Source organism: Sarcophilus harrisii, chromosome 5 (assembly GCF_902635505.1).
Source record: "Sarcophilus harrisii chromosome 5, mSarHar1.11, whole genome shotgun sequence".
Classification (NCBI taxonomy): domain Eukaryota; kingdom Metazoa; phylum Chordata; class Mammalia; order Dasyuromorphia; family Dasyuridae; genus Sarcophilus; species Sarcophilus harrisii.
In genome coordinates this window covers 9,078,941-9,090,215 of record NC_045430.1, presented here as the reverse complement: position 1 = coordinate 9,090,215, position 11,275 = coordinate 9,078,941, and positions in this window count along the sequence as shown.

Here is an 11,275-nt window from a genome sequence, read left to right as displayed (position 1 = left end):
TCTATTATTTGAAGGCCTATCCTGTGGGAAAGTAATTAGCCTGTTCTGCCTGGCTCCAGAGAGAAGAGCTAGGAACACTGAGTAGAAGCTCCAGAGAGCTCAAAGGAAAAGGTTCTGGGCAATGGTGGTTGTCTCAGCATGGCACCCCCGCCTTCTCTCCAAGTCCTTTGCCCCATCAACTCTCTTTTCTACTAGCTTTTCATATATCCTGTACCTCCATGAACAAACCTCCCCAGTACGTTGTAAGCTCTAGGAGGGCAGGTATTGCATCACCAACAGAGAAAATAAGATTTTTACCCTTGTGGAGGAGCTAAGCTGCATTAGATTGAACGGTGACTCCAAGGAAGTTCTGGGCTTTGACAGCTCATTAGAAGCAGTGTGTGTGGGGAAGCCACAGCATGTTTTTTTCTTCCCCAGAGAAGCGATGTCTCAGGCGAGAGCGCTCTCCCGACGCTGGGTTCCTCTTCACTATGGCCAAGGAGTGGTGATGGCCACAGCACCTGAGGCTCATTATGGACTGCTGTCTTCAAGTCTTCCTGGTGCTACTGAACAAACAGAGTTCAACTCAAGGTATGCTCTGGACACAATCTCCCTCTTATACCTGAGCTGTGCATTTTCCTTCTTTTCCTTTAAAAAATCATTTCTTTCATTGTCATCTTAGAAGGCACTTTAGTACTTTTGTAATTTTGTTGGTTTGAGTTCTGCTCCCCTGCCTCAACTGACAGCTTTTCCTGAGCCTCAGTGGCTGAAAAGATGTTCTCCTTGGCAGCCTCCCCAGGGATGATCTTTTCCACACTTATTTAGGCGGGACCTTGGATAAGCGAAAAAGATCTCTGGTCTATTCTCAGTGTCTCCCCAGTTGCAGTTTGGGTTCTGTCAGGTCAGCCTTGGAGAAGTCAAAATCACCTTTCTCAGTCAATCAGTCAATAAGTATTTTAATAATTAATCACCTCTCCACTGGACAGTGGCCAAAGACAAAAGAAAACTCGATTAAGTCCCTGCCCTCTAGGAGCAGGATCTCTTAATCTGTCAGGATCTCTTAATCACAAGCTCAACAAATACTAGCTATCAAGTAAATCCGTTAGAAATAGAATCTCAAATGAAATTACAGACTCTTGATTTTTCATTTTGATAAAAAATGCAGACGGAAACATTAATTAACAAAACTCAAAAGCAGCTCGCTTATCTTCTCTAAGGATCTTTGTCCTATCCACGAATTTTGAAAGATTCCCTATGTCATGCTGTTAACTTTTGGTCTGGCAAGGCAGCGGAAGCCCAAAATCAAGGAATCAGAATCTCAAGAGCTAAAAAGGAGATGATCTTCCCAGGCCTTCTAGGCCAAGTTCTGCTTGATTGAGAATTCCTTCTACCATTTTTTTTTTTTTTTTGATAAGTGGTCATCCAGCCTCTGCTAGAAGATCACTAGTGTGGCGAACTCTAGTACTTCCTGGGATAGCCAATTCCATTTTTGGGCAGCCCTCTTCACCATTAGGAGGCTTCTCCTTCCTAAGAGTCAAAATCTTCCTTTATTCACTTCTCTCTAATTTTTCCTAATTCTGTCCTCTGGGGCCAAGTAAAACATGTCTCTCCCCTGCTTAGGCTGCTGACAGCCCTTCAGATACTTAAAGACAGTACAGTGTTTTCCCTGAGCTTTTCATCCATCCATCTATCCATCCATCCATCTATCAAACATATATATACTGACCCACTCATCCATTCATCCATCCATCCATCCACCACCCCATCCATCTACCCTTTCATCTACCCACTCATTCATCCATTCACCCATCCATATATACATTGATCCACTCACCCACTCATCCATTCATCCACTCCCTTATCCATCTACCCTTCTATCTACCCACTCATCCACTTATCCATCCATCCATCTCCAGTTCCTTCAACTAAAACTCCTGTGGTAAGATCTTGAGGTTTTTCACCATCTTGTATGACTTTCTCTGGATGCTCTCCAGAGTGTCCTTCCCAAAATATTGTGCTTAGAAGAGAACACAATACTCCAGAAAAGGTCTGACAAGGACAAAGGGCAGTATAGACTCTTAACTCCCCAGTAATTCTGAACACCACTATTTCATAGGAAGAGCTGGTGATGCAGTGCCAAGCCTGGAGTCAGGAAGATTCATTTTCTTGACTTTAATCTGGCATCAGACACTTACTAGCTATGTGACTTTAGGCTGGTAAATTGACCCTATCTGCCCAGTTTTCTCATCTGTAAAATGAGCTGGAGAAGGAAGTGGCAAACCATTCCAGTGCCTCTGCCAAGAAAACCCCTAATGGGCTCACAAAGAGTCAGACAGGACTGAATAATGAAAATGATACCTTCTCATAATTAATAGAGTACGAGTTCACTGAGAGTAGGGTTTGTTTCTTTCTTTGTATTTGTGTCCCCCGATAGGTGCCTAATGAATACTTGTTGATTGACTGACTGATTGATAACGCTACCCAGTACTGCAGAAGCTTTTTTGGCTGCCATGTTATACTACTGACTCCTATCGATCTCATACACATATTGCTTTTTGCCTGGATCTTTGCCCACCTTTTATTTGTGAAGTTGATTTTTTGAACCCAAGGATAAGACTTTACATTTATCCATATTAAATGTCACCCAACATCCTCGCCTGTCAAGATCTCTTTAGATACTGTCATCCACCATATTAACTGTCCCTCCTAGCTTTATAGCATCTACATATTTGACAAAAAAGCCAACAATTGGCCTTGCTGTAAATCCTTGATAAAAATGTTAAAAGAAGTACAAGGCCAGAGCAGGTCTCTCCACTGGGGAGGTTCTAAGCTGACACTGAACCAAAGTGGATTTTATATCTCACCATCTGGTTTATAAAAATATCACTAGACATCCTTTTGGATGCTTTACCAAAATCAAGGTAAACAACATAGAGTCACAGTATTCCCCCAATTTACCTACTGATCCTGTAACCCTCTCCAAAGAAGGGAAAAGAAGTTAGGCTGACGCGAACCCTTCTAGAGAAAGCTTTGCTGGCTTCTAGAGATAGTCACTGACTAGCTTAGTGGTAATATGTCTCAGATGCCCACAGACCTATAGTTTGTAAACCATTTTTTTTCTTTAAAATTTTGAACTTAAACACCCAATGAAATGAACATTTCCATATATACAGTAAAACAATAAAAAGAATCCTATATGAAAACACAAATCTTCATTATGTATAACTTGCTTTTTCTTTAGATTTATAATAATAAATTGAACATTTGACCTTTAGAGCTGTCTTGCTTGTCTCCAATTCCTTCGGATCTTCTTTCTGTTCCCTTCTGTGGATTAAAAAAAAATGCTTCCTTTTCCCTCCTTTTGTTTCCCTTTCCCTTTTTTTCCTTTCTCTTCCTTTCATTCTGAGCTTCAGCAGATCTTGAGACGTTTCTTATAGAATAAAGCTTTATTTTTTATTTTAATCCTCTGATACTTATTTCCATCTTAGTAATGTCTTTTGAAAATCTAAGTTGATCAATGAGCGCCCTGTGCATCCACATCAATCTTTTTGTATGACCCTCTCCCCTTCTCCCCATCAGAATTATGACTTGCTTTGACTCACCCTACAGAATCCTTAGTAATGTCTTTTGAAAATCTAAGTTGGTCAGTGAGCGGCCTGTGCATCCATATCAATCTTTTTGTATGACCCTCTCCCCTTCTCCCCATCAGAACTATGACTTGGTTTCCCCTTTCTCTGAAGCATCTGAAATCTCCCAGTGAAAATGTAGCATTTCCTCCTTTGTGAATTGAGGGTGCGGGATCAGATGATCTCCAAGCATCTCTAGCTCTAAATTCTATGATATGATGATTAGGGGACCGAACCCAAATCCAGTGGCAGGAACAGAGCAAGATCAGGTTTATTTTTTTAAGTAACTTTTTTCAATTATCAAAAGTTTTTTCTCTCCCCTCCCTCGCTGAAAATAAAACTTTTCAGGATAGGCACCCCAAAGGATAGGCATAGTGAAGCAAAACAAATTCCCCTATTGGCCGGTGTTCAGGTGGTGGGTAGCCGGCTTTATCCCTGTCTCTGGAATCATCCCTCACTGGTCAGGATGCTGAGCTGAGTCCTAGCTGTCCACTGTTTGTTTTTATGATGGCAACACGAGGTTTAGAAGTCATGGGAGCCAACCCTCTCATTACAAATAAGGAAGCTAAGCTCAGGTGACTGATCCCCTGGGATTCAATCTGGGTGTGGACTCCCGGAGACTGGCTCTGATGCCACGGGGAAATTCCAGAATCCCCAGAAGGCGGAGGCCAGAACCATTGTGGGCACCAAGGGCCTTCTCCTATGTTATCTCACCTGACCCTCACTATGAAATTGTTCTTAACTCCCTAGCCCAGGAAGCTCTTTCAGACAGGTTACCACACTGGCTCTGGGGGAAGTGGGCGGCAGGTAGAAGGAAGAGTGGATAGGAAAGCTGTGGGCCCCCACCTCTTGGCCATCCTGGTCCTCCTCCCATTGTCCTACCAGACCGACGGAGGCCCAGAGAGCAGGAAGGACCCGGGCTGGGTAGGCTACATGAAAGGCTGACAGTGACTCAGGTTTGGGGAGGGGGTGCCGCTCCTGCTAAATTTAATTCCCTGCCTGGAAATTCCAAGTTCAGTCATTTGAATGGAATGTGAGGTGATGGGGAAAACCATAATGAAGATTTTTATTCTAAGCTGGGGGGAGAAGCTGGTCCAACTCCTTTTTCATTCATTGTGGGCAAGAGGCGGGGAAAGAAAAAGCCGCTTTAAAAAAAGGGCAGCCATGGTGAGCCTTCAGGTGGTCTAGGGGGTTAACTCTCAGTGAACAAGACTGACTTTGCCTCCCACTCCCCCAGCCCCTGCTTCTTCCCTTTATGCTCCAGTGTAGAAATGACCATCTCTCCATATTGTGTGTCTCTGGTAGAGGGGACAGAGCACTGCATTTGGAGTCAGGTTTGGATGGCTTGCCAGAACAGGCCTCTGCGATCATCAGGTCCAAATGCTCCATTTTATAGATGAGGAAACTGAGGTATTGAGAGGATGAGGACTTGCCCAGGTTCTCACAGCTGCTGAGTGGCAGAACAGGGACTCAAATCTGACTCTATTGCCTCCAAATCTGGTGGAAGGAAGGCTTTTTCCTTGATTTGTGAGTCACAGTCTCTGAGCATCAGACAGAGCTGAACTAGACAAGGGGTTCTTAACCTTTTTCATGTCATGGCCGAAGACTTTGGACTCCCCTTTCTCAGGATACCATGTTTAAATGCATAAAGTAATGTTAAATGCATAAAATGCAAAGCATAGGATTACAAAGGAAACTGAGTTTAAAGGTTACCAGAGTACTTACAAACCTTAAACCACTAGATTAGATGAGGATTTTGGTCTTGAAATCCTATAAAACACAAATGACTTCTAACCCTGGGCTAAGTGATGCTCAGTGAGGCTGCTGGGTTATTTTTACCTCATGCTTCTGCCAAAATAAAAGTCAAGGCCATTTGGAAGGGCTGCCCCGGCCCACTCCCACCAGTCCGGGAGCTATTGATTGGCAGCTGACTCTACTTGTCTGTCCAGACCGAGTCTGATTTCAATGCTAAGTCTGACGCTTCCATGCCCTCCTGACAGTGCGGCTATTCAGGTTGGCCATCAGCTGGCAGTCATCGGGGATGAGATTAACAGGATGTACTGCGGGAAGGCCCAGGACACAGCACCCCACGTGGCCCCGGCTCTGGCACCTGTGTGGAGGTAACCCAGAGTGACTGTCTGTGGTCTCACCGTGATGCACACCCTACTTCCCGTTATGTCTCCAACCCCCTCCCCTCCTGAGATATTTGTAAAGTGTTTAGCATAGTCCCTGGCACATAGAAAGTACTTTTATAAATGTTTGTTCCTTCCCTTTCCTCAGCTGACTGAGAGGACCCTTGTCCATAAATAGGATGTAGATGAGAAGAAAGATGGGGCTCCTCTGTTCTTTTTCCTTTTGTCTTTTGTCTAATTTGTTATTGATAATAATAACAGACACAGAGAACTATAGATAGATGGATAAATAATGTTTATGGGGCCTCATCAATGCCTGTAAGAAGGGGAATACTGAGAGGGTTCCAGCTAGCAAGGAGCAAAGAGGTAAGTCTCTGCTCACTCCAGTCTGGCAACCATCACAATGGCTGGTTTTAGTGACTGCTCAGGCAGAGACAGAATGTCCCAGAAGAGGACACCTTACCATCTGCCACCTCATTAAGAGGTTCTGAGACCCAGAGAACAAACATTTCAGTGCAGAAAGGAGCCTGAGTGTAATGTGGTTCTGAATAGTCAGCGTTATCGTCAAATGTTGCCATCAAGTAGTCTTCTGTAATCTGCCTGGATACCTCCGGTAATGGGGATATCATTAACTATCCAGGAAGTTCATTCGATTATTGGACAGCTCTGATTACTGGGCACTTTTTCCTTGTTTGTAACTTTTTCCTGTTCTCCCTTCAGCGCCAAACAGCTTTCATGTCCCTTCCTCCTTGGTATTCCCTTTCCTACGAGTGTCCTTAGCCAGTTGTCAGGTGGTACAGTCTCCTGCCCCTTGCCCAGCCTGTTGCCTCTCTGCTGGACACTCTCTAGCCGCTCTTGAGGTGACCTCAGCAGGACCCAAGTCCCTCCCCCTCTCTTGACCCCTCTGGTTTTCGAGGTCTCAGAAGGAACCAAAAAAAAAAAAAAATGCCTGAGAAGCTCTCTGACCATCCCAGGGCCAGTGCATCATTTTTCTGTAGGCGTCAGGGAAGGCTCCCTGGAGGAGGTGACATCTGATCTGGCCCTTCAAGAGCACGGGGGCTCCCACTGGGGCCGAGAGATGGAGGGGTGGAGGTCAGATCTGAGGCTTTTCCAGACCGAGACAAAGCCAAGGATGGAAAATTTGACTTTGGATGCCAAAAGTGCAGATGGAATGTGGGAGGAGGGGGAGGAGAAAGCCTCTTTTGACTTCATTTGAGTGATATTTACGGCAGCCCATGGCAAACTTCCCGAGATGGGAAGTGAGGAGCTGCCCAGAGTCAGACCCAGCACAGATAATGAGAATGCCTTTTATGTGTCCAATGTAGCTAAAAGTACTAGGGGACATCTCACAGGGGATCGAGTAAGGCTTCCTCTGGCAGGAGCCATTCCCTGGAGGTGAGGGGCAAGGGCAGGATAGGAAGGTGCTGTTCCTGTTGACAGATGTGGGGCTGAAGCAAAACCCCTTTAGAACTAATGGGATAATGGGGAAAATATAGGGAGGAAGATTTGGGCTTGGTAAAAGGACAAACATACTCAAGAAGAAGGTCCCATTGTGGAATGGGAAGCTTATATGTGGTAAGTGGATGTATGAAAATGGAGGCTCAGCAATGGCTCAACCTGGAGACTAAGGTCCTTTCCAAATCCAAACTGCTATGATTCTAGTTGAATTATAATATTTCAGATCAGGGAGAGGTTTTCATTTACATTGAATGAGGCTTTGAGCCGAGCCCTCGTTTTTCATCCTTTCCCCAGTTCTGGCCAAGTTGGCCTGTTGGCCGAGGCAGTCCTGGGACTAGTCCCAGACAGAACGGTATCATGGGAAGAACACTGGGCTTCTCCGAGTGATCTTAGCCAGCGACTCCATCACTCGGGGGCTCAGTTAATGCATCTCTACCGGAGGCTACTATGAGATCAGTGCTTTATGTGCTGTAGAGCCCCAAGAGGGGGTGTCTGGGACACAGATGTCAGATAACTTCCTAGGAGAGGACGACAGAGGGCCCAGGCCCACCTTCAGATGTGGGATCTGTGATTTCATCTGGGCCGGAGGACAGACCCATGATTCCTGACACTCATTGTTAGCCAGCTGCAGCCTCAGTGTCACCGCTCATGGCCATCCAGCTAGCGTCAGAGGCAAGATTCGAATCCGGGTCTTCTCGACTCTATGTGCAACACTATCTGCCACATCATGCTTTCTCTCCGAGAGGATATAAGGATAGGTGGGATGTGTCCCAAGTCCAAGTGCTGTGTTTAGCTTTGAGAGCTCTCTTATTATATTACTCTATGATCTATTGGTTTTTAGGTGCATCCTCAGTTTCTTCATCTGTACAATGGGTACAATATTTGAACCAGAGGAGAATAGCAGACAGAACACTGGCTTTTGGAGTCAGAAGACATCCGTTCAAACTCCATTTCCACTTGTTCCTTCCTGTGTTACCTTTGGCTCTCGGGCTCCTCTTCTATAGAAATGCAGTGACAGGAGCTAGCATTTACATAGCATTTCTATACCGTTTGCAAAGTGCTTTGCACATTACCTCATCCTAACTTTACCACAATCCCACTTTGTTATTCCCATTTTACAGATGAGGAAACTGAGATTGAGAGCATCGTATATGGCAGGTTCTGAACTCAGTGCTCTTCACTGGGCCACATGGCGATTAAATTGACAACCTTTCAGCTCTAAATCTAAAGCCAACATAATTAAAACAGTAATAATTACATTTCTGCTATAAAGGACTGTATTCTTACATTTAAATAACAAAATTAAGTCATTAGTGCTGACAGTGAGAACTCCTTCCCCCCTCTCTCCCTAGTGTCCTGTGCCCACCCACGAGGATACTGGCTTTTCCCATGACGATGCAGATGAAAATAACGGCTTCTCTCCATCCTGCTTTTGTTACAGCCCAACTTTCAGTTTCATCCAGACAGGTGCCCTGAGTATTTTTAGAAGTTTTGTGAAATGTTTTACTGAGCCCGTGGACAGCAGCTGGATGCGGAGACTTGCGGCCTATGGAAACTGGGTGAGCCTGGCGGCGGCTGCGTCTGCATGGGGAGGAGTGCTGGAGGGAGGGCAGGTCCTCTGGTGACTACGGGTGCTCCAGACACGCCTGGAAGAGGGAAACCTGCCCAAGAGGCAGTGACATTACAGGGAAGGAAAGCCCGAAGGCTGGGGTTGGAATCTCAGCCCTGTATTCTCACACAGCTGTGTAGCCTCGGGCATTTCCCCTTTGGGGACCTCAGTTTCTCCATCTGTAATAGGGGGATAGTGAACCTTGAGGTACCTGCCTCTTGGGAGGATAGAATGAGAACATAAAGCTCACTTCCCTAGAGAAGAGTCATTGGTTGCCTTGTATCTGTCCATTGGAGAGCTAGGGCTTCCATCCAGGTCCCACCATGGGATTTAGAACTGGAAGGATCTTTCCCAATCAAAACCAACCTTATTGTGTGTCATTTGGGGAAACTGAGGGACTGAGAGGCCAGGACTTGTTGATGAGATGTGGTGAGAGAGCATCCTCTTGGAACTTGCTCCAGAGCCTTCCGCTTCCTACTTCAATGAGCTGAGTTTGTCTCCTCTGATTTTTGTATCTGATACTCCAAAAGAATCAAGAAGCAGTGAGGAGGTGCTGGGCCTGGAGTCAGGAATCTGAGCCCAAAATCAACCTAACTAGCTTATGGTCCTGAACAAATTTCTTGCCTCAGTTTTCTCAACTGTAAAAAGGTTGTTGTGAGGATCAAGTGGATATTTATAAAACATCATTCAGGAGAGCCTAGAATTAAGCACAGGGATTTGAAGAAAGGCAAAAACGCGACCTCCCTCCAGAGGATAATGTTCTAGGTGGGTTCCCATCCCTGGAGAGGTAAAGGCAGAGGCTGGGTGGCTGGGGAGGGGAGTGCTGTTAGGTTTGGGTCGGATACACGAGATGGTTTTGCCTCGACTGCCACAAGCCACGGCTCTCGTCATGCTCCCCTTTTTTGTTGCAGGTCCCTGCGCCACCAGCCAGCACCGTGTGCCGGAAGGTCATCCCAGTGGCCTTGCTTCTGATCCTCCTCGGACTGGTGGTCAATTATGGCTTGCCAAACTGACGCAGGGAATGCAGAGAGAAGGTGGCCACTGCTGGACTCTGGCCCGCCCTCTGGTCTCCCACCCTGGAGGTGGAAATCTGTCCACTTAGCTTAGTGTTTTGGTTTTTTAAAATTACTTATGGTTCCTGATGAAACCCTTGATTCCGTGTAAACCTCGAGGTAGTGCTGGGACACTGCTGACGTTTCACTTGGTTTTGCTGTTCATATTTTTAAAAGAGAAGTGATTTAAATAATATTCGGTTATTGCTGGATGACTTCCTGGTTAGCTGGTTTGGAAATGTTCAGTCCAGGGAAGCAGAACCTCTGGCTTTGCTTTTCTTAAGAACTGTCCCGGTAAGAGGTACTTCCGTTCCCAGGGACGGGCATCTCGGGCACTGGATTTGCTGGCACCAGTGGGGCAGAGAAGGAATGCTGGTCATCCTTTTAACGCTGGTTCATCCGCTGCAAACCCTTTTAAAAAAAATCTTCTGGTTAAGATTTTTTTGAGGGGAGGAGTAAATGAAAAATAAATAAGCAAATACTATCTTGATTTTTAGCGTTTCTTTTGAGTTGTTTCTGCATGGAGCGGCTGAGCCACCCAAATCTGGCATATTTTATGCTATATATATGTGTCTGTATATGTACGTGTATATATATGTAAAGGCATATGTGTACTTATGCATATATGTAAATGTTTATGTGGGAAGGTGGGTCAGAACTGGAAAGCAGCAAGGCCTGAAGAGGGGAAGAGCTTTGGGAGTGTAGAGCCTCATGAGAGCTAGAAGGGACCCCGGAGTCCCCCCACCCCCTCATTCTACAAACGAGAGAAAAAGCAGACCCAGACTTAGCCACAGTAAGTACATAAATAAGCAGCAGTGCCAGGGATGGAGCCCAATCCAGGGATCTTTTCCCCTCATGTGGTCTCAGGTGGATCCCAGCAATGTGGCATCCCGAGGAACCTCTAAGCTAGTGCAAATCTCTCAACTTACGATGAGAAAATGAGGTGGAGGGGGAACAGATCCATGAGCCGGGGTGGGGGTGGGGGTCTTTTCAGAGTTTGGAGGTTCTTAATCTGGGATTCATGAACTTTAAAAATACATTTTGATAACTATCTTGGGGTATAATTGATTTCCTTTGAAATCGTGTGTGTCCTGTATCGTGTATTTAGAAATGTGGTTCTGAGAAGGGGCCCGTGGGCTTTGCTGGAGGGGTCTGTGACCCCAGAGTAGTGGAGAAGCCCTGTGAGAGAGGTAGTGTGGTTTGGGGGGGGCACAGCTCTGAACCCAGAGTCAGGAAGGCCCGAGTGAATCCCAGCAATTTTCCCCTGGGCAGCCTAGCCCCTGGCCACCCACTCGGGGCCCAGCAATGGCCGCCTAGTTTCTTCCATCTACTGTACTAGATGGAGATCCTCCTCTTGGCCACGTTTCCCCCCCATCCTGATGCTCCCCTCTGGGCCAAGCAGAGAAGCTTTGCCCCTCG